The sequence below is a fragment of the Bombus impatiens genome, unplaced genomic scaffold (genome assembly GCF_000188095.3).
Source record: "Bombus impatiens unplaced genomic scaffold, BIMP_2.2 scf_0487, whole genome shotgun sequence".
Lineage (NCBI taxonomy): Eukaryota > Metazoa > Arthropoda > Insecta > Hymenoptera > Apidae > Bombus > Bombus impatiens.
This window is the reverse complement of record NT_176906.1, coordinates 907,328-930,322: the sequence shown is the minus strand read 5'-3', so window position 1 is coordinate 930,322 and position 22,995 is coordinate 907,328. Positions and strand designations below refer to the sequence as shown.

General features: G+C 39.2%; 1 protein-coding gene across 29 annotated transcripts in view; it reads left to right on the top strand.

Annotated features, from left to right (window-relative positions):
• LOC100747372 (disks large 1 tumor suppressor protein) overlaps positions 1-22,995 on the top strand; it is a 537,264-nt gene that overhangs the window by 499,251 nt on the left and 15,018 nt on the right. The gene's annotated exons all lie outside the window — the stretch shown is intronic.

Sequence of the window (22,995 nt, the reverse complement as noted above, 5' to 3'; positions counted from 1 at the left end):
AAAACAGAGTTCATAATCCGTAATATTTTATTTACAAATTTAGAAAAGTCGTTCATTTAAATTAATACCAACTATAATCCCGAATATAACTCGTGCTTAAAGACATTCTACTTAAGAATCCAGAAAATCTAAATTAGTAACGAGTATCAGAGCAAATAGAGCTCACAATCGGAAATATTCTAGTGCTATAGGAGGCTCAGACCGAAACACTCGAACTTTGTAAGCCCATGAGGAACGTCTACGAAATCCGATATTGGTAACGCGTGTATAACAGCGGTGGAATGGAGGGCAGGATAGAAAAACGGGCGTCGAATTCCTGTCCAATTAAACGGGTTGAAAATTACGCGGTGGAGGTCGCGGGACGGACCTTGGCGGTCGTCTTGATCGTTTTTCGACGCGCCACTGTGGCGCTACGCAGCTCGAACGAGTCTTGGAACGCATCCTCTCTGCCTGGTATTTCAGGGAACCAGTTGTACGGCTTTGTCTGCGGCTAACAATGTGTGGCATGCCACAGGAGCGCAACACGGATCGCGCAAAGGCGATGGCCACGCGTATAAAGGTACATGCAAGACTTACATCGTTCGATTGCATCGGTTTCGCCATCACGACAAATGTTCCAACGTGAGAAAGTAACGGGACGTACTCGTTTCTAATTCGTGGTCAGATCTTCGATAGATGTTTGTTTCTCTTCGGCGCATTAAGAGCCAAGCTACAGTTTATCATAATGTTATAAAAAGGCTTATATCGCGTATCTTCTCGATTACATCGGTTTTGCCATTAAGATAAGTATTCCAGCGTGAAATACTAACGGGACACGATTCGTTTTTAATTCGTAATCAAACCTCCGATACGTGCTTCAGTTTAAGATTAAAAACTTGAAATTGTTGAAATTCCGAGATTTAATCTTGAGATTAAAATGTTGAGATTGGAGGAATTTGAAATAAAAGATTTGCAATTGAAATTGTAATAGCTAATCTATTTATTATCTCTTATTTGATTTTCGGATGTGTATAATGTGTACAATGAAATTTATTGCATGTCGACATGATTCGCGTGAGTCGATGGTTCGTGTTCGAAACGTTGCCGTAACAATATCAATCGTATATTAATGCTAATGATACGCGGTACATATCAGCCAGCGTAATTATAATTTTCAATATCTACAGTTGAAATCCGTCCGATATAGATGATTAATATCGATTTTTAATTATTGATCTATATCTGTATATCCGCGTTAACATTTCACGGCGCGCAAAACATTGGAATTCAACAATCAGAGTCTATGGCAAGCACATTGAACGACAAAAAGATATTGTGTATTATTTCAATCGTCGATTTACTTTCTATCTTCTTTCTTATTTACTTTCTTATATTCTTTCTTATAATTGGTTATAATATAATTTAAATATAACAGAATGATGTAATACAGTAATACAATCTCTTCCTCTTTGTATGAAATTTTCGATATTCGACATTTTTCGTCAACTAACTATCGGTTCAACTGCCAATCCAGGAGAGACAGATTGTATCACAGCAGATTTGATTATTAAAAATGCTAGCCTCGCACCCCGTCAGATCGATTTTCCGAACCAATGACGAAAGTAGCTGGCAGAACAAGATAGGCGGTTCCTGTTTCCCCGAGATAAAAAGGGCGGTTGCGACGAAAACCCTTGGTAGCTCTTCGAAGCGGAATTCATTCCCCTTCTACAAGGTGGAAAAGGTCCCCGTAACCGTTATGACTTCGTGGCGTTTTATACGTGACGCTGAGGTTAACGGCACACCGCTCCTATGCCTGTGTATTTAGCATTCGAATGGCGACCGTATTACTGGTTGTCTCGCTATCGCATCGTCGCAATCCCTAAGATCGATGCTTTCCGGTTCCGTCGAAAAAGCACGACTTCACTGTTGTACCCTTCCAAACACTTTTTACAACAGTATATTGGAAAATTAAACATATTTAAACAAAACATCTTTTGTATTCTGTCATTGTAATCAAATTAACTATTTCTCTATCATGACAGATCTTGTCAAAAATAAGAATGAGACAAGAAATACCTTAAGCGTTGTTACATTCTTTCCAACTTCAATAAACATATTCTATCATAGTCTTACATCCTTGAACACAGTCGAATGGAAATCAATGATTTATCGAACAAACTTCTCCGAATTCATTATTCAAATAATTTATTCTCGATCTTGCTGAATTATTTCCAAATAAAAATCAAACTGCATCCCTTATTGAATAGCGGCGTGATCCTCAACGGACGACGATGCGCTAGAACGAAACGAAGCCCGCACAAATAGCAGGTTTTACGGCTGGACAACGGATCGGTGGAAAGATCGCTGCTGTCATAGGGCTGCCATACCGAGGGTGGAACGAGTCAGTCGAACTGGAGGGTTCAGAACGTTGAAACGAATATTCTCCCCCCTCGACTGTGCACGAGGGGTGAAACCTCGAGCGAACCCCTCTCCTATGCGTGCATCTTGCCAACGTTCGCGTACGTTAGTGCCGGCTGGATCGTCGTTCAACAATCGACCGAAACTTTGTAGCGTGGCTTGTGAAACTACGCAAAATAATCGCGTACGTGTCGAAGAAGAAAGTGCTCGATCGCGAGTGCGTCGCGCGATGAAAACCCTATGTCGTGAATGGTACTACACCTCGAAGAATCGATCTGTGAAACTATTAAACGAAGGTAGAATAATTGTTTGAATAGTTGAGTGCGACGGTTTCCAAGAATTTATTATTAACGAGAGGCGTTTATGTGGGTTTTATGCAACGTGTGAAGTTACGTCTTTTTGGTATTATGCAATTTTCTTGGTCTCTTATGATGCAAAAATTGTAGAAGGTTAATCGAAGTGTCTGTGGTTAGCAATAAAATATTGCTGCAATCGAGATACGATATCTTGATTCCTCAATAGATAAGATTCGTCCTCTAATGTATTTTGAACAAACATTTGTTACACTAGCTAGCGAAGGAATACCATTTAAGCGGTGGAGGGAACGATAATTGGTAAAAGGTACAGTTTCATATTCCAAGTTATTCAAATCTTATGATTTTTGTTACGCAAGTCCCGTTGGTATAAAATTCCTTGTGTAATCCTACATCAATTAGATCTATGAACTTCTCCAACGACTAACATTTTTCTTCACACGTCCCTTCGTAAACGCCAAGGGCGAATTTTCTTTATCTAATTGCATCAGAGATCAACACGGAAGAAAAATGCCTGCTAAACACGATAGTCCGAACAACTCGCTGGATCATTCGTCCACCGTTCTAACGGTCGAAAGATCTTGGGTACCGATACTAACGTCCAGTTTTTGCATCGAAATATTATCAGCTTAGAGTCGTAATGGCTGGCGAGCAAATCTTGTAGTCGCGCAAGGAAACAAGTTTATAATGCAGAGTTATTAGAACCGTCTTCCTTAAGTTTATTAACGCGTTTTACGTTTAATACCAGTCTTGTTTAAACAATAACTCAGAACTGATTACGCCTCCGCGGGAAAGAAGGAATAAATCTACGGGTTGACTGCTCGCGTCGCAGTTTATTAACGCGCTTTTTGCAAATCTCAGTTGTACCAGACACCACTCTACTTCTTCCTGCCCATCTTTCTGTTTCTTGTAGCCTCTTGTTTTCTTTTTATTCTTCTCTTAGTTTTTAATTTTTTATACAGAGAATGATGAGAGTGAGAGAGTGAGTAAGAAACAAGAGACAAAGGAATGGAGACAGGAGGCCGTAAGTCACTTTATAGAGTTCGATCGCAATTTCCTCGGAGCGAGATTAACTTTTTATCGCCGGGATATGTATCGGGACGAAAAGAGAGAAATATCGGGAAAGGAAGGAAGGAAGCAATGGAAAAAGTCGTGTATGTAAAATCCGTGTGACCGTCGCTCGGTTTACCGGGCCGTGTTTTTTTTCCCGGACACTAATTAACTTATTCACGGCCGTTCGAAAACACAAACGAACGCGTGCTCGGAGCTTTATCTCCTAACAAACGGCGAATGGATATAAAAAGTGCTGTCTCCATTTTGTGCATTTTGTTTTTGTCTTTTTTCACCAGCGATGACGAGCTTCCACGTGAATTGTGTAAAACCACGCGAAAATTTTTATTTTTTCCTTCGTTGAAATTTTTTTTTTTTTTTAATACTGGGATGGAGTTAGTACGAGCATATATAGAAGTGTGTTCGTTTGTTTGATAGATAAATTTGTTAAATTCTATTTGTAGGTATAGCGGGAAAACCGCTATAAGTCATACACCTTATTTTTTTCAATTTTAAGCAATTACAATACGTTGTCAATCAATTCCATATTACCACAATTCTTTCCATATTTGCTTTTACAACTATTCGTGTGTTTTTTTCATCATCAGAAATATACCTTGTTAATTTAAAAGTATTGTCTTAATAACCACACTTTTGGTTTCCACAAAACTTCATCATTGGCTATTTTTAAAAGACTTACATCATTTACTCCAACAGATTGTTTTCAACAATTGCGTTACATTAAAATGCTGTGATTTAACCATAAAGCGACAATAAAATCAAAATATCAACAAAAGTGTTATTTATCATACATTTCTCCTGTGACCTGCGTTTATTCTCGATCAGATTTTAAATACATGAGAATAATCGTGAAATTCATCAAAGAGAAATAGTTGGCAGAACGTTCAAGATATCTTGTACTTTCTTGTAACGGAGCCACCGCGTTAGAACAGTGGGAATTGTTCGGTGCCCACTGCAGGCGTCAGCTGCAGTTGCAACTGCACTTTCTCGGCGCACGTACGCGTACGGTATTTCCCGTCATGCCCGTTACGTTCCGTTCGAATGCATAGCCGCGATGTTGCACGATACTAGCACCACGGCGGCTCCCGTCTTGCTTTTGTTGTCTCGATTTTCTTCGTTGAACACCGAGAAATTAATTTGACGTGTTCGCGCGACCGTATCTGACATCATGAATCCCCCGACAAACTTGATTTTATCTATAATGAATACAAGTTCGTCTTGCCTACAAATGGTACTGTTTTACGGCGTAAAATGGTCAAATAAGTAATTAGTTGACGCCAAGGTCTTCGTAGATGAATAGCAATAATTACAGACTCTATGACGTTTAATTTAATTTTAATAAGATTAACATTACATTCGTTACAAACTGGGATCTTAATAAGTATTTTATTTCGGAAAGGATATAATTGACTCAACACCTGGCTTTTTTCATGTGTTACGGACTGCGTTTATATAATCGACACCCACATAAAGATACAGTTTATCATTCGTTTCTTATGTGCAACGGAATAATGAAATCACTGTGTTCGTTGTTCATAAAATTCCTTCATGCGCGGTTTAATCAATTTTAGCCTCGTCTTTACTCATTGAATCTCATCGTCTTCAACATTTAATTTATACAAACTGCACTAAAAGATGTGTCTTCAAAAATTGATGTTTTTCCATCCCTTACCAAGAACTGTTTCTACAAAAATTACATGTATGCATATAGACTATATAAAAGCCAAATAATGCTTACCAGAACGTGATTCTCCAAAAATTATATGTGTACACCATAAACCACATAAAATCCAAGTAACCCTTATCAAAATAATTTCCTTCAAACGTTAAAATTAAAAAAATAAAATATATCTTCCAATATACGAACAAAAGAATGCAACAGAGTTAATTGAACGCAGTCAAAATCATTCTAAAACCATATTCGAAATGCTTCTCAAATAAAGTAGAATGCCGTGGCTTTCTCAGGACTATACCCATCCACGTCGAGCATACAATCGATATTTCACATTCAACTCTAAATATATATATATATGTGCACTGAGGCTATAACCGCGTCGACGAAGAGGATCGTTTGGCAGACGTTCGACGCGCGTTACCTTGCCTGATGACGAGGCGAGAGTCCCGGCAACGCGAGCCTTCGATCGCCTCGAAGGTAGAAAGTACGATGGAACGAGACGAAGGTTGTTTGTCGACTACTTGCACACGCAGTCTCGCCGCGGTAACAGAATCGACCGGTATTACAACCACGTCGCGCCATCGGTACCTCTGTTTTTCTATTGAAAAAATTCGTCGGCACGAGATACTACGCGAATTCGTGTTCGGCGTGGTCGCGTGACTTTCCTAGCTTTCACCCAACCAGGCGGGTCGTAATCACGATCTTAACGCTAACGGACGCGTTACAGCAACGCGTGGTTAATCGAGTGTGAAGATAATACGTGAGGAAAAATTGCAAGAATGGCATCGATGTGTTTCGTTTTGATGCAAGGCATGCGGTAATACTATCTTCGAATTCGTTTCATCTCGACGCGGTTCTGGAGAATTGCTGAAATGACACTTCTTCCAATCGTTTATTTTGTCTATTCGCGAGTTCGAGAGTATTTCACATAGAAGAGTCAGGGCATTTTGTTTATCGCAATTGCTAGTGGGAAGAAAGTTGAACTCAATTTGCATTGAGCCGACAAACGTTTCCTACGAAATGTTTTCGCGTAATCGTGAGCCGAGCAAGTTGGTTGGAAAATAGTTGGATACGTAACGCTTTAGCTCTATTCGGAAACGCATATGCGCCGATCGGTTTCTCTGCTGCCTCTTTTCTCGAAGGCGAAGAAAATGTTAGGGGAAAAAATTAGAAAGGTATACCATCTACTTAAAATACCACGTTTCTTATTAATTTAATCCTTTGTCCTTTATGCTTTATTTAGATTAATCAAGCATTCAACTCGATCAAGTATTAATTATTCAAGTATTCGAATTCGTTCTCATTAGAACTTTTTAATTAAATCAGAAGACAAGCCATTCTTCAAATTATCACCTTGCCGAATCTAGATCTAGCAGAAGATTATGTATTAGCCATCTATATCTCAAACATTGATTCCTCAAATTGACAGCTAACAGAAACGTATCAATCGGTATCAAATCGACACTGCAATCGCAGATCCGAGAATTTTCCTTGTCGTAAAGACGCGTTCCGCATTCCTGGTAATCGTAAAAATTTCGAAAGACAAATGTACCTGCATTCGTTTTATTGCACGATGGTAGCAAAGCATTACGATTCCCTTCTCGATTCTTGTTTTTTTAACCTTCCGCCTTTCTGCGTTTTTCGCACCACCAACAAGCCTCGAAACGATCACCGGGCAAGATTATGCGTTGCTTACGAGTCGAAGTCGCGTCCGAGCAACACGAAAGATTTCGAGGATCGCGATCGCCGGTGAAAATTTCACCGGCCCCCTTTTCTCATTTATTCTTGTTCCGCTCTCGCGAGAAATTCTCTTTCGGCCGTGGAGTCGCCACGCACCCCATGTGAATCTCCTTTAATCCGTTATTTCGCGGGAATTGTTTTGGCCGTTATTTAACACGGTATTTCGCGAACTCTTCGCGCTCTGGCGATAATTTTTCAACGGTTTTTTACGAGCCGTTTTTAGCCACCCGCGTTTCACTCGGTGCCAGTCTTGAAATGCTACAAAACATATAGTTGTTACTATGTTTTGAAACATTTGTAACAACGATGTTTACGAGTTGTTGTAAAACGAGATGTCGGAATTTTTTTATGGCATTTATTAAAAAACAAGATTATTTATTTTCCTATTAACCTAAATATGTCTATTTTTCCTGGTGGATTTTTGCAAGATGATTTTATTTTGTGATTTCTAGCAACACATATAATGACAAATAAGTAATAAAGAGTCGTATGAAAATGGAATGAAAGTTAATTCAAATCAAAATTTATACAATATTATTTTGAAGAGTTCTACGAAGGAAACAAAGATTCAGCTTAGTCATTCTCAAACGTACAAACCTGAACGAAATTGATGGGAAATTACTCGTAACGTGCTTGAAAAATTTTATCATTCATCCTAATGCAAAAGTAACGAGGCAAATTCCATACATTCCAAACCACGAAATATTTTCAGCGTGCGTGTGTCGCACAGTGCAACGAGAACGAGATCATGATGGATTTCTACTCTTTCGAGGTTTCTCCTTGAAATTACGCCGGCTAACTCTTGCTTGGTTTTGTACATACATACGTCTAATGGTCTCGTTAGTACGCGATTCACGACGGCCAACCACGAGCACATCGCTATTACGCTCCGTGAAATTCGAAATCACTCGACGAATCTGGCGTTTCCCTCATCGTGGTTCATCCTTGCACAGGCCGTGAAAACTGTCTACCGCGTTATCAATTATTCTCATGGACTATAGCTATAACTAGAACCTGTACAGTGTGAATTATCGACGTGCCCTCAAGCGTGACAGAGCTTCTTCGCGTCTTTTTTCCTCCAAGCTCTGTTACGCTTCTGTACACTTTCACTCTCATCGACAGCCGGCGCCGATTTGCAACGCGGCGAAACTTTCGCGTCTCATCGTTCGCGAGAAGCAACGGTTTGTAACTGAACCGCAGCGTGAACTGGTTCATGGGTAGAAGTTCGCTCGAGAGGGCTTGAATTAGACTTTCTGGCTGTCTTCGTTGCATTTGCAGACGCAAATGGACGTCGATGTTTTGTAGATATATTTTGTATTATTTAGAAACAGATCTTATATTATTGAGGAATTTAAATTGTATTTATTTTGTGATAACGATCTTTATTGAATACCGCAGGGGTGGATATTAAAGAAAGATTAAACCTTTTCTGAATTCTTCTGAAGTAAGAGTTTATCTCTTTTATATTTCATTAATTGCAAGTATTTAAACTCTAAGAACATTATTCGTGTGTTACAATTCCTTTATTTTTTAATTTTTCGCAAATAAAATGTTGACGTTATGATTGTTGTGAATTGTCAACTAAGTGGCGATCAGTCAGGTTGCAACTGATGGGTTGATATCGCGAATCATGAACGCTATTAACGCTCAAGGTGAAGGTAGATTAAAGATATAGAGTAATGTTATGTTTAGTTGATTTATTTACACTGTTTATTATAACACGAAGAGTATGACTGTGTGGTGAAGACTGTTTGAAGACTCCCTGAAGAAGCTTCGCCTGGTCCTTATATACTAGCTCTCCGTCCTGGGGTTTTCCTTATCACAATGGTTTTTATGAGCTGTCAATGAATTCCTTTCAATCTTCTCTGGAGTTGCTGAATCATACCCGATGTTTACTTTAGAGCGGACTCATCGAGCACTTAAGGTGTTAACCTTTTGATGAAGTCCGTATCGTTTACAACTTGAGAGGTGGAAACTTTGAACTTTGCCAAAATAAGTAAATGTGCTGTCTGAGTCATAAACCGAGTATCACTCAAAATCCCGAACAATGATATTTCATCAAAAGTGTCTTTCTTTTACAGACTCGTCTTTTACAACGATGCATCTTTATACAAACATGAAACCTAATCTGTCGAACGTTGTAATCTTTATCTTGATACAACAAAATAGATCATACGCAATTCGATAAAATAATATAAAACGGAAAATGTTGTGCATCCATTATTTCCTAATAATACGAAACAAACTTTTCGGACGACCTAATAATTAAATTATAAATTCACAGCTTTTCATCAACATCAGTAAAAACGTTTTTAAATCATGATAAAACTCAATTGCTACAAATAATTGTTTACCAGCAGGCGCAAGTAACGTTTAATAATCTTACGAGAGAACTTCATCAATGAACGGCAGACATCGAAATTAAGGTTTATGATGTTACATTATCCGTAACGAAAGCACTTACTTCGATTTACTTTAAAACACGATGGAAGCTGCGCAATCTAATCAACGTGAAACTAATCTCATAAATTTGTAAGCGAGTTGCCGCGCCTTGCATTGATCTCTGCCTACGTTTAACGAGTTAGTCGTATGCCTCGTGGTTAACCTTCGTCGCGGTCGTTTATGCGGGAAAATTGTACGAAGAGCCATAAGTTTGCGCTATCCTCTCCTTTCGCCTCCTTGCCGATAGTCCATTGCGAGCATAATCGCTTCCTAAACACGCGTGAACGCTTTCCCGCTTGATTTGAAAGTGAAGACTCTCTCACTTATCTACGCCGTTTACACAAGAAATTAATATTAATCTTGTCGTCGAGCAACTGGTTAACTTCTCTTTAGATAGTTTCACAAGAATTTTTCAAGTTTACGACATTTTCGATGCTTGAAGAGAGGTTCATAATAAAAATAAACGAGGGATATTCAACGTGAGGACGAGAATAATCGAGTGATATTTTCTACTATATTTGCGGTAAGAATATTCCCCGATACCTATTTTCTTTATAGAATTGTTATTAATAAATTCCGGAAACATAAAAGAACGGATTTATGTCTCTATTTTCCTTCCATTGATTTATCCTTGTTATATCTTTATGCTTCGATAATTGCAGTTAAGATCAAGGATATCGATTGTAATAAATATCAGTCAGGTGTCGAAGAATGTACGAAATGACTTTTACCATCGACAGCCTTGAACGATCCCGGATAATTCAAGGTTACTTCTTAAGTTATATGTACAGTGACCCTAACTTCATTAGTTTCACACTTTTTCCTTCTCCTTCCCGTGATTTCTCTATTTCTGTATATAATTTTTCACCCTATTCTTGCATTCGCCCTTTCCAATCTTCTGATTAATTCTATAAATTACAAATTAGAACTAGGAAAAAGTTTATTTTCTAGCCCCTATTTCGCATTTAATCTGCATCACTGTTGGCTATTAATTTTCTCAACAAACGAATTACAAACAGAAAGACAAAAACTATTACTCTTATATGGTACCAATTATTATTTCCAACGAAGCGTTCTTTTTTTTCTAACAAGGTGCATATAGTGAAATTTGTGTACTAATACGAGCCATTCACAAGCCGAAGTCGCTAAATTTGCTTCTTTAAATTTTTTAAATTCGACTCAGCTGATTAATTAATTCTTTCATATTATTTCATCAATTTTTCCTACTTCTTATTTTGTACAGTTAGCAAATTTGGCAAATAATCCAAAATGTAATATACTTGAACCTAATTAGTTAGTATGTAAACGCTGCTATAATGAATACAATGGTGTGCATATTTTTTATTGCTACTGGATGTCGCGGTGTACACAAAGAGCGGAGCAAAGACACGAAGAGATCGTTGTCATGACAGGGCTGGTAGTCGGAGAGGTCGGGACACTAGGCGTTCCCCGTGAACCGGTTAACGTGGGTGGAGATCGGTCGTGTACTGGTGACGCATAGGAAAGCCGCTCGAGCAGAAGGAACGAGAGCCACGTAAGACGCGCTCGTCTCCTTGCCGCGTGGCCCTCTTGCCGTCGAAGAGAAGGGAGAAAGAGCGGAAAGCCAGGCATATCTATCATTCGAGGAACGACCGACGTGCCGCGAGGGTCCTTGAACGATTCAGCCGGCTTCGAACAGCTCGTCGTGTATATTTCCTTGACCAAGTGTCAAACGATCGCACCACAATTCGCGAAATTATCTTGGTGCGTGTATTACGAAACACCAGGAAACCCGTCGAGTGATAATAGGTGAAAACGGAGAACAGTTCTTTTGTTTAAAGACTGCAGTGCCAGCTTCTATATACTTAGAGAACTGGTTCGTTGATCCTTGTTTTTCATGCAAATTGAGTGATTGATCTGTTTGTGATTTTCTGAGGAAATTAGGCAAGTGAAAGTGGACGAAGATTGATAATGGTTTTAGTGTGAAGAGGGTCCAGGGTAGGATTAGGTTTTCTCAGCGTGTTTAGAGGAAATTAAGGTTGCAGTGATTTCAGTGATGCTTGGCCATTTATTGTAGTCTGGGAAATGTGATGGATGAGAGTGAAGTAGTGAGGGGAGAAATTTGTTAATCAACGCCAAGATGGTGTCTGTCCTTAATCAATCTAAATTTAGTCATCGATTTCTCTGACAAACCTTGAGATCTAGATATATTTAATTAATATTCGATAGCTGTTGTCGTCTTTGATTCGTTAATCGAACTTTCGCAATCTTTCATGACGAGATTAAAACCGTGCATTTTTGTCCCGTCCCCCTTCCTGCTTGCCCTTATTTTCAAAATTAGCAACCTATAGAACGTTTCGAATCGCGTGAATGAAACTTGGAATTTCAAATGGGACCAGGTCGTAAAAACTATCAATTAAATACGTGTTGATCTATTAATTATTCATGTCTAGAGTAATTCTTGCAGTACGATCACTGGACACGCAGCTAATTCACGCGAGTAGCAGAAAAACAGTCATGAAATTCTGGCGAATTTACTGAATGCTCGTATTTGCTTTTCCAATTTGTTCGACGAGGACGTTACTCGTTTTCCGCTTCGACGCCAGAAGTATCGCCTTTGGTCGCTTTGCAATTCGGATTTTCCCGCTTTTGCATTCTGTTTGCGTAATTTCTATGAGTTCGACGCGTTGAAAGCGTTTTCCTTCCCCCTTTTTTTTTCTTCGTTTTCTACGTTTCATGGAGGTGTCACGGAAAAATTTACGGTAAATCGAACAAACGTCTTCTATTTAAACGTCAGCAGTTCGACACCTTGTTTGCAGTCGTAATAAAATCGGAAACCACGTTTCGACTGTCTGCTCGTGGTTAGAATTCCTTCAACGTTTACCGTGCAAGGAAACGACTTGCGAAACACTCGAACGCGTTGGGCTTAGCGAGACAGTTTCATTTAAAAATTTTCATTAACCGTATGTTTGAATCCGTCACAGTTTAAGTCCTTCAAATATCAACTTTCTAATCTGTAGAATAGGACCATTGATCAGGCTCCATTGCTTAAACGAATCTTATGATTGTTGTATATTATTCGTCAGGGATTGATAATTAAATCAATAATTAGAAAATAGGAAAAATATTATATATTATAAAATATAGGTATATGAAAATCCAGAGATTTATCGGAACTTTAGTTAACTGCAAATAGCCGTTGAAAGAGCTTTCGATATTGTCCGCGCGCTTTCAATCTCGCGCACCTCTGCAACGTGCAATTTTCTTGCTGGCAACATCCACTTGAAATTCCATTCGCGCAGTCAATTAATCGTCGTAACAGATCGCGCATTGAAAATCGCCATCGGCGTGGCGCCGCGCGACAACAATACCCGTGCGAGTAAACGTTTTAATCTCCGCTGCAAAATTACCTTTCCTTCTGTCGAGTTTCCCTCAGTACAAAGGAGTTACGGATAATTTCAATTTTCAGCCAGGTCCCCTTGTCTCGTTTAACTGTGGCTACCGTGTGTCGAAAACAGACGTACGAAACGAAGCTTCTGTGTAAAAACGTTTTCGTTTAAAATTTCCTTTTATCATATCACGTTGCACGGGCAACCAGTGAGAAACAGTTGCAAAGTGTTTGATTATCAATCAGAGAGTGTCACCGTGAAGTGTTTGCATAGAAATTGCTAGAGAACATATATTATCCAGCAAAACGACTAGCGAAACAGCCAAAGCGTGAAATTCTGAGTCCCGAGGTCAATGAGTCACGAGAGCAATCGGTAACAAGAGGATCCAAGAAAATGGATTCATCTAGAATTTGGCCTATCGAGATTCCACGAGTCGATGAACGCATGGGCGCGTGTTTCACGTGGTGTTGACCCCATAAACAGGCTCGGCGTGGCTGCCAACTAAAAATACCCATTCCGGACGAACCAGTTCGCTGAAGGAAAAGAACGGTGGCAACGTGACTGAGAGCGCGAAACCGGAGGTGGCACGAGCTGCGCCGACAGGAACAAGAAGCGGAGGAAGAGAGAAGAATCGAACTCTCGCGGGGGGATAGTAAATGTGGTGACTGTATTGGCAAATAGGGAAACTGCATAGCGGCGGTCGTTTAAGCAGGATTTAATGAGACGGTATAAATCGATGGATTAAAGAGAGCCACATGTGTCCGCAGTGATTAGTCGGCTAAAGACTACCAATGATTGCGTGCAAGATTTACGATCGACCGGTTGCTGGACTGAAAAGTTTGAAGGAATAGCCGATGGAAAGCCATCTGCTATAATTGCCCTATTCTGTTGTTACCGATTGTCTGGAAAAACGTGCGTCAAAAACTGAATAGTGTCGATGAACAATTACGCAAAGTTAAATTAAATTACAATGGATAATACTTATGCGAAGTGTGATTAGTGATCGAAGAATAATCGAAGATCGATGGATATGACGAGGAACAAGCAACAGATCTTTCCGCTACGACCCTTCGCCACTCTAGGGCGTAGAATTCTCAGGGGCAAGCTGTACAGAAGGTACGTTTAACGTACTAACGTTCTTCTCTTGGTTGTTCCATTCTATAAAGGACACAGTTTTTATTTGCGACAAATCAAAACGAAATGGTTTCCGCGAGTCTAATCCCCGGAAGGGATGCTATCGCAACCATTTTCGTGCCATCGTAATTGCTCGCGAAGCGACGTTTTCTTGCTAACTGCTGAGCAGTCGTTAACCCATCTTACACGTGTCACGCGTTGTTTTTACCGGACTGATCGACGTTCGTGGAAAGCTGCGACAAGTTGAGAAATTACGCGCGATTTCAGGGTGAATTCTGGATTAGGCTTTCTGGATCGCCGATATTGGATCGTCGATATTTTACGTCCTTGCCGAAAGTACCCTTTTTTCCTGGGATTGGAGACGTTTCTCTAATACCGGGGTTAAACGTTGCTTTCAAGTTCGCATTAGTTATCTAGGATACCGTTTAAAACTCGTTATACAATAGCTTCTGTGAAAGTTCGAAAAATATCGCTTTGGAGCTTGAAATTTCATTGGACCATCGTAGATTTATGCGTAAGACTTGGGTCAGGCTCATTATATAATCGTCATTAAACCTAACTAGATACTCTGCTCAAATTCAAATTTTTCAATTTTTGAACCTCTAAATTTTGAGCGTTTAGATTCTTAGATTTTGAATTTGCGATCTTTTAAATTTAAATCATTTTTAATTCGCGAGTTTCAAGAATTTTAAATTTGAAACGTTTGATTCTGATTTCGGATTGGCCTGGTATAGCAGCACAGTTTCACGAGATTAACCGCGATTCACGAACACGATAGAGTATAATGACGCGCTTTCGAGATTCCTCGTCCAAAGGAAACCGGGTGAAATTGTCTTTGCTGTCGCGAAATAATTGCAGAAGATTCGAGTTACATGACGCGAGGGCCGGTAATGATCTCCGATCGATGTACTGTTGAGAAAATTCACCTCTAATAATCATTCTCCTTTCACGGGCAACCGTTTAACCTAGATACTCCAAGCAATACCACTTCGACGTGTGTCACGCCGTGAAATTCTCTCAGCGTTTCGAATCTAACTCCCTAACAAAAACGAGATCAAACGATTTAACAGCTGAATCGTCAACGAGACGCTTGTCTCTCAAACCGTTCGTTAACGTTACGTTCTGGTCTATTGACGGCTATTTAACGTTTATTGTTTCGTTGGACCCTTTGAATGACTATCGCGGATTAAGTTTCATTAGTTCAATTGAATCAGTCAGATTTGACTTTATTCCTCTTGGGATACGATACTTGAGCTATGTAGAAAAAGAATAAAGTACGGAACATCTTTGTCTGGTTTCTTTGAACTCAAACGAATATTCATAGACTACTGACTAAATTTCTAAATATAGCTGAACTTGAGAATTTCCTATATTACGGGACATTTCGTGACGCATCAGAAAATTCCTGATCCTCTTCTTTTATCGCGTTTAGACGGATAATACGACAAATTTACGCAAGCATTAAAAAGAGAGGAGATTTACTAATCGATACTTGCAAACAACGGAATGCCATGTTATGACGTCATATCAAGATGATCAGATATGAATAAAATAAAAGAGTGAAAGAGTGACAAATAATGATAAAGCCAAGTTTCTTAAAGAAATATCTCTGGTTAGAAAAACTTGAGCTAACAGCTATATATCCTATTCAATACGAGAATCGGTTGACCCAGGTCAGGCGCAAATATTTGCCCTGGATCGCAAAAGGAAAGAAAAATGCGGGAACCCGGTCCCCTAATCTCGCTTAAGGTTACGCTCGTGATTTTATGGGATTCGAGACACCGTCCCACATCGACAAACCTAGTATAATACTTACGACATCGGTGACCATGAAAAGAAGTCTTTTATTCCGAGGTCCTTCAACTGGAAAATGTCTACATTCACAAGCTTTTACTCGTAAAACATTCCACTTTGGATCAAAACTATATCCTTCCAGCTATAAAAAGACAGTAAACTTGTAGTAATAGAAAAGGCATATACTACCATATTTCTAACAAATTTTTAATCAAAAATATAAATCACAATATCCACAGATCTTTCTGTTTCTTTAATAGAAATTTTAATATTATTTTTCCATTTATTATTTCTTTCCTCATTTTTTTACAAACTAAGTATTAGTTAATGAAAGATAATAAAATAACGGCAGTTAGTTAATAGGTAAAAGTAAGCTTGTAATAGCTTAAGATATTAGGAAGTTTCAGAAGATATTTCCTGTTCCGTTTAATTCGTAACGAAAGGATCTACAAAAGCGTATAATAGACGAGAATGAAATGTCTGTTATAAACATGCAGATCAGAATCCCGGGAAGAAACGCGAATCATCTTAATCGAGGAAACATCTCAAATGTTGCGTAAAGCCTCGGACGAGGGTAGACAAGAGAGGATTTTAGGTTGGATTTTAGGGGGCGTTACTTCTATCAACGATTCCACGCGGGTAAAAACAGACTCGAATTTATGTTCGTTTCTTATATCCCCATCTGTCTCGCCCTCGTTTAGTCCATTTTACGTTATACACTCTTCGTACGATAAATGTCACACGCTTTTTCTATTCGTGATTGATGAAACGAAACGTAGGGGTTTATATACTTTTCAACTCGATTTTGTTGTGTCTACAATTTAAATTTCCAAACCGAATTCTTGCTCCGTGATAAATACAGTCGTTATATCACAATAGATATCGAATATCTTTGTTCGCGGTATTCCTTACATTTCGCGTGTATTTTAATACTTTTCCTATTGAAGAACCATATAAACGGAACGAGCAGTTGTAGTTATATTTTAATTCACTTACGGCCGTCTGTTGCGATCAATTTAGTCGTAATCACGGTTTATTAGAGTGGCACTTTGTTTGCCGTGGCGAAATTCCACGTTTCATAGTTATATTTTCGCAATATATTCAATAGGTGATCAATCCTTTCTTTCTTGCGCACCTTTTTCATTCGTTCCACGTGTACGCTCAATCTTTCTTCTCTTTTTCGTTTCCAAAATTTTTAATTAAATCCGTTGGTGATGTTTGGGAAATACTTTTTCATTTATTTAAATCGATAACATTTTTTTTTTTTTTTGTTCGTTTTTACACACAAACGTATATATCTTTTCTCGATATTACAAAAATTTCTTCCAATATCGTTGCAAATCACCTCTGTGTAATATAGTTTAAAGATCGACATACCTTTTTTTAAATACAAAAATCAACGAAAAAAAATTTTAAAAACCGAAATGGAAATTAGATCAACGTATATCGTTTTAACCTTGATTCAAAGATTTTTAAAACAGGATTTTTAATCAATATAATTTACACACAACCAGGAAGAAGTTTTTGTAGACATACCTTGGGGACGGTGATCGTCAAAGTATTTCGTTGCCGAACTTCAGGATACACCGCCCGTAATCCTATTAAAGTCTTGAAACTGGCACGGAACTCGAATTTTCAGGTCTATTTCCATCTTCTGGCTGGCAGACGTCTTCCGCAGTTTGTCGTGTAAAACGTGATCAAATTATTTCCGTGGCTCGACAGTAAAAAATAAAATTCTCTCCTAGCTGTTTGTCAATCTCCACCAATTATACGAGATTACGAAACTTTACGCGTCTAGAAAATAAAGTAGCTATATTTTTTGCGAAATCTTGACACAAAATCTAAACAGGCTTCTTCCGTCAAACTATGCATTGGATAAAGTCGATACCATCTATTTAGTCGAGTTCCAACGTGCATAATCAGTATACTGATTTGTGCAAATTTGTGGGGAAATTTGTGCAAATTGATATTCTTATAAAAACAATTAAACAAGTGAAACCTAAGCGATGATTTGTTTCATTATACATCATAATATATACTATACTTTGGATACTTTATGCATTTTTGTATACCGTGTACATCGTACGTTCTATACATTTTTGCACTTCTAAATTTCCCATAGATACATGAAAATTTGCAAATAATCAACCAACGAAAATCGATTGTTACGGTCAAGAGCCAGTTGTAACTTGGCAAGTTACACCTTGCCAAGGTGTACAACGATAAAAAAGAAAATACAAAGAAAAATAAAGAAAAGCGAAATTAACATTTTCAAACATAAACTTACACCTTTAAACTACGATATAGTTGCATTCTCCTATTTCCATTTTAGTCGAAATAGACGTTCGTATACACGTGTCCAAGAGGACAAGGTCAAGGGTTTTCCACAATTAACAAAGAACCTAGCACCGGAAATGGCCGACCTCGCGCGCGTCCAACCCCTATGTCTATTTTAACTCTTCCTTCGCGATATCATCACGTGTTCATTTCATACGTGTCGCTAAGTGCGTTTCAATGTCTGCGGAACGGAAGAAAAAAAAGCAAGAGAAAGAGAGAGAAGGGGATCCGGAAGAAATGATAGTTTGTCGAAGGAGGCTCAAGGACGGGGTAGTAGGCTGTCCGAGTAGAGCGTGCTTTTAACAAAAAGCATGGTCGGCATGGCACTCCTTGCTCTTCACGGCCGTGACTCTAGTGCCGTGCTGTTTCAACGTTTTTGGGTCAAGTCCAGCTTGATTAAAGTTCGTCGACTGACGGCGCCGTCGTCGGGTCCACCTGGGCAATGCTTTTAATTAAACGAATACACAAACGGCCGGTCGAACGTAATCCGGAAGGACGACGCTTGTAAAACGGAACCTTTTCATTTGCTTAATGAAATGACAAGTTTGTTTCGACGGTAATTCTCCATTTTCCCGAAGTACGCCGTACAATCTGCCGGCTCACATTCGTCGGTACTTTTAATTTCAACGAAAGCTAGGCAACCGGGTCCAAATGTCTCCGGATTCCCCGGATTTCCTAAGACAATTCCAAGGAGTGCCATTAACGCGTGGCTGATTGAGGATAATGTCCAACAATCTGTGTTCCCCCGAAGTTTGTTGAGAATTTCTGTTGAGAAATCGAATACTGTACGAGTTTTTGACAGTTACTGTAGAAATTTTTATTATATTGGAATATACTATATCTTAAAGATCTTTGAAGTTCTTTTCTTTAATTTTTTGTATGTAAAGTAACATGGAAAAATTGTTTGTATTATATTATAGATGATCGTCGAGTAATTTGTTTAATATAATACTTGCAGATGTTTTATTACTTTATCGGTAAAAGCTTGCACTATTAGCATTCTAAATACTTACCCCTGTATTATCACTAGCGGAGACTTCCTTCGTTTATCAGCATATTGGTGGGGGATCGTGATTCCTTGACGAGATTTGAGATAGATCAGGAACGTGATCACGTGGAACGCCTCGTGAGCTTTTATCCCCCTGAAGCGTGTTCCAGTGTTTGCCTGATAATACGAGATCTCCACGCTGACATTTTGATCCCGATATTAAACGTCTTTTGCTCGACATATTTCGCTAACGCCTCGTCATTCGATACGTCCTTCGTTGCCTTTTAGATAAAATTTAGAAAAATTAATTAGAAAATCATAAAAGGTAATCGTTTTGCAAGAAAACCTGCACATTTTGCAGTAAAACTAAATTATTCGATATCTATAAAATCACAAACTCTGAATTTCAAATTAACAATTTACGGTATAAAATTTTTACAAAAAAAAAAAAAAAGAACGAGTATTAAGTAGCGAAGTTTGCACATCTATTGCGGTAGCGCTATTTTATAATGCAATTTCGAGCAGAGAACGTTCGGTTTTCAAAAATATTTCACGTATATCGTGCACGACGAGGAACTTTTGGAAAACCAGATGATGTATGTATATTTGAAACACACGGACGCGGATGTGCGACATATGGTGCGGTGTGTAAGTAGGTCAATGGAAGGAGCGATACCTTCGAGTGAAATTTCCATTCTCGCAAGGCTGGTCAGCGATTACATTCGCCGTTGCAATTAACTGCGATCCACGCCTGTACAAATCCCATACACGCTTGTCTCAGAGTTCGTCATTGAAGCGAGCGGATGTAGATGCATATGAGGTTGTTCCGTCAAAATGTCGGTCAAGTGTGTCTATTCATTGGCGCGTTCATTCAATAGTTCATTCATTCTTGTACGAACAGACTTTTTTCTATGTTTATTAATCCAGAGTATACTGAATTTCCTGAAAAACACGATTGTGTCCTGTTGTGGATCAAGAGTGGTTTCTGTAAAGACGAAGAAAGACACCTATGTGATATGTTAATCATATTCAGTGACAAGTATTGTTTGATTACTATGCTGAATCAGCAGACGATCATTCATTCGATACGATACGATGACTAAATGAGAATTTGCAAAATATACAATTGGGTAATCAAGTCGAACAAAAGCAACTCATTCTCTCCTTTTTTTTTGTAAATTCTCCGTTTTCCCCAATCACCTTATCAGAACTGCACAGACATTAATTTAGTTGTCTAGATATTCAAATAATTCTCTATCCACAAATTCCACAAATTAATTGACAATCGTAATCGTGTAAATGAAAATTTTGAGAATTACTTTATTTTCTACCACGATACGTTTTCATAATTTGAAAAAATATGACCAATTTTTTATAGTAATAAATATTATTTCATGGGAACACGCAACAGGCTGAGTAACACCATTATGATTATCAACCCTCCAATTAATGAGCCTCTAATCTCCCCCATCTCACCCTCCGAAATCCAGCAGCCTAAAATAAACCACCCTAAAAACGAGACAAAACATCGGAAGCTCTAGACGTACGGAAAAACGGAAAGTGCGAGGGGTGGCAGCCCTTCCGCGAAAACTTCCCTCCGTTTGGCCCCGTTTCCACGATAGGGGAAAAGTCGAGTAGGAGTTAAGGGGTGGATTATTGTAGAGAGATCGGGGGCTGACGGTGGCGAGAGTGGTGGAAGCATACGAGAGTCAGCTTATTTCTATCGATCTGATGATAGCCCGCGGAGGCCGGCTTGGTGGCGCGGCGCATGGCGACACGGCGGCCACCTATGCGGCCTTTAATCCGTCGCGACGCCCTCGACGTCGGGACGTGTTTGAGACGGAACCGTGTTTGTCGCAGGATCCTCTCGCGAGTTCTTCAAGTCTCGAACTTGGTTGTCAAGTATCGCGTCGTTTTTACCATTTCTTTCTGTTTACGGTCGAAGATAGTTTTAGTGGAGACATCTAAATCGGGGCACCCCTGGCCAGGATTTGTGTTACGTCACTGCCAAGGGAACAGGTGCGTCGCAGTTGCGAACACGCACAAGCGCAGCGTGCGTCGCGCGACGCGGTGTGCGCAGCTTTTCGAACACGGTGTGCTTTTTTCAATGGAGAATCGCCGATTGGTCAGCTGCCACTGACTGAATCGGATGAGTGACCAGTGCTCGTTTACGAAAGTAATTCGAGGTGAGCAGCTGCTGACAGCTGGATCGTGTGCACCGATGATATGCTTCGTTTCTATGCTTTACGTGATCGTGCTGATCTTGCTTTTCTTACAAGCTTCCATACCATAAATCAGCCACTCTACCAGCAAGTACGTGTAATTTAATGAAAGTGCTTCCGTGACGTTGCATCCACTCGAGTTGAGGATCGTCATTGCATTGGCACTTTCTCTTGACGTTCTCTCGACGTTCGATTCTTGTTCTCTCCTCGACGTATCTTCAAGAAAAGCTCAGTGTCGTGTAAGATTAATAAGAATTATAAATTAAGTTTATTTCACGGAGAACTATCCTGAACATCATTGGAAGCTATTCATAAAGCTTGAGGTGAATTTTGCACTGTCGAGTCGAAAGTTGCGCGGCTCCCTTGACCCACAAACGTTCGCTGGGCCATGGCGTACAAATGATTAATGTAAATTGCCATGCTGGCTGATTAAGCCAATAATTGGTCAGACTGCTAAAAAATTATCGATTCGTGGAAAGGATAGAGAAATGAACCCAGAGAAAGCAACTCGTGCTCGTTTATTTTTCGATCGTTTTAAAAACGTCTGTAAGATGAACGCGTAGATATTTTTTATTTGATCAATATGTAGAATCCATGCAATAGAACCGGAGCTTTAAGAAACGAAATTGAATTTAATTCGAATTGGAATCGAAACCTCTTGACCCAGTGACATTTCTGTTTCCGGTGTTAATCGCGTCACTGCGGAACCGCGTCGAACAGGTGCGTGCGAAACATGCATGTATCGCAGTTTCGGACGCATTGCGCAGGTAAGCCTGGATCAGCTGAAAGTCGCGTGCGCCAGTGACGTCTCTACCCACGAATTAAACGGGTATACAATTCCACAGAAATCTTTCGAGGCAGGTATCCTTGGGGAAAATTGTTTTTGTAGACCGAGATCGATTAATCGAGGACAGATCGAGCGTGGAACGAAGCAAAAATAGGTGATAGGTATTTTCATTCGAGGATCTATTAATAGTTGAAAGGTACTTTTGTATTGCGTGTCAAGGATATTTGAACAGATGAAATTGAAATTCGAGGAGAGATCGAAACTGTTTTTAATATATATTTTAAGAATTGAAGGCATAGTCTCAGGTTAATATAAATAAGTTTATTATTCATATATTCTGAACAGTCCATAAGGATAAACATTTATATTCTCGAAAAGAATACAAATTGCTTCTATGTTCTTTTACAACATAGAAGCAACTCGTGTTTCCTAATATGTTGGTTATTATTCGGAATGTGTCGTCATTTTATGTGGGATCCTTGACAAAATTCAGAAATTCGATACGTCAGAGCTGCTTTTAAATTGAGACTTCAAAGGAATACATTTCTTCCTTTACAATCCTAACCTCTCAAATGAAGCCATTTTTCATTTCAAGTAATGACGCAACAAAGCTTCGAATTACAATTTTTAATAAAAGCCACTATGCACTTCTACCGAAGTTTCAACTCCGTAGATTCTCGTCAAGCTGCATTCCACAGGGATTGCAACGACGATGTGGTCATTTTG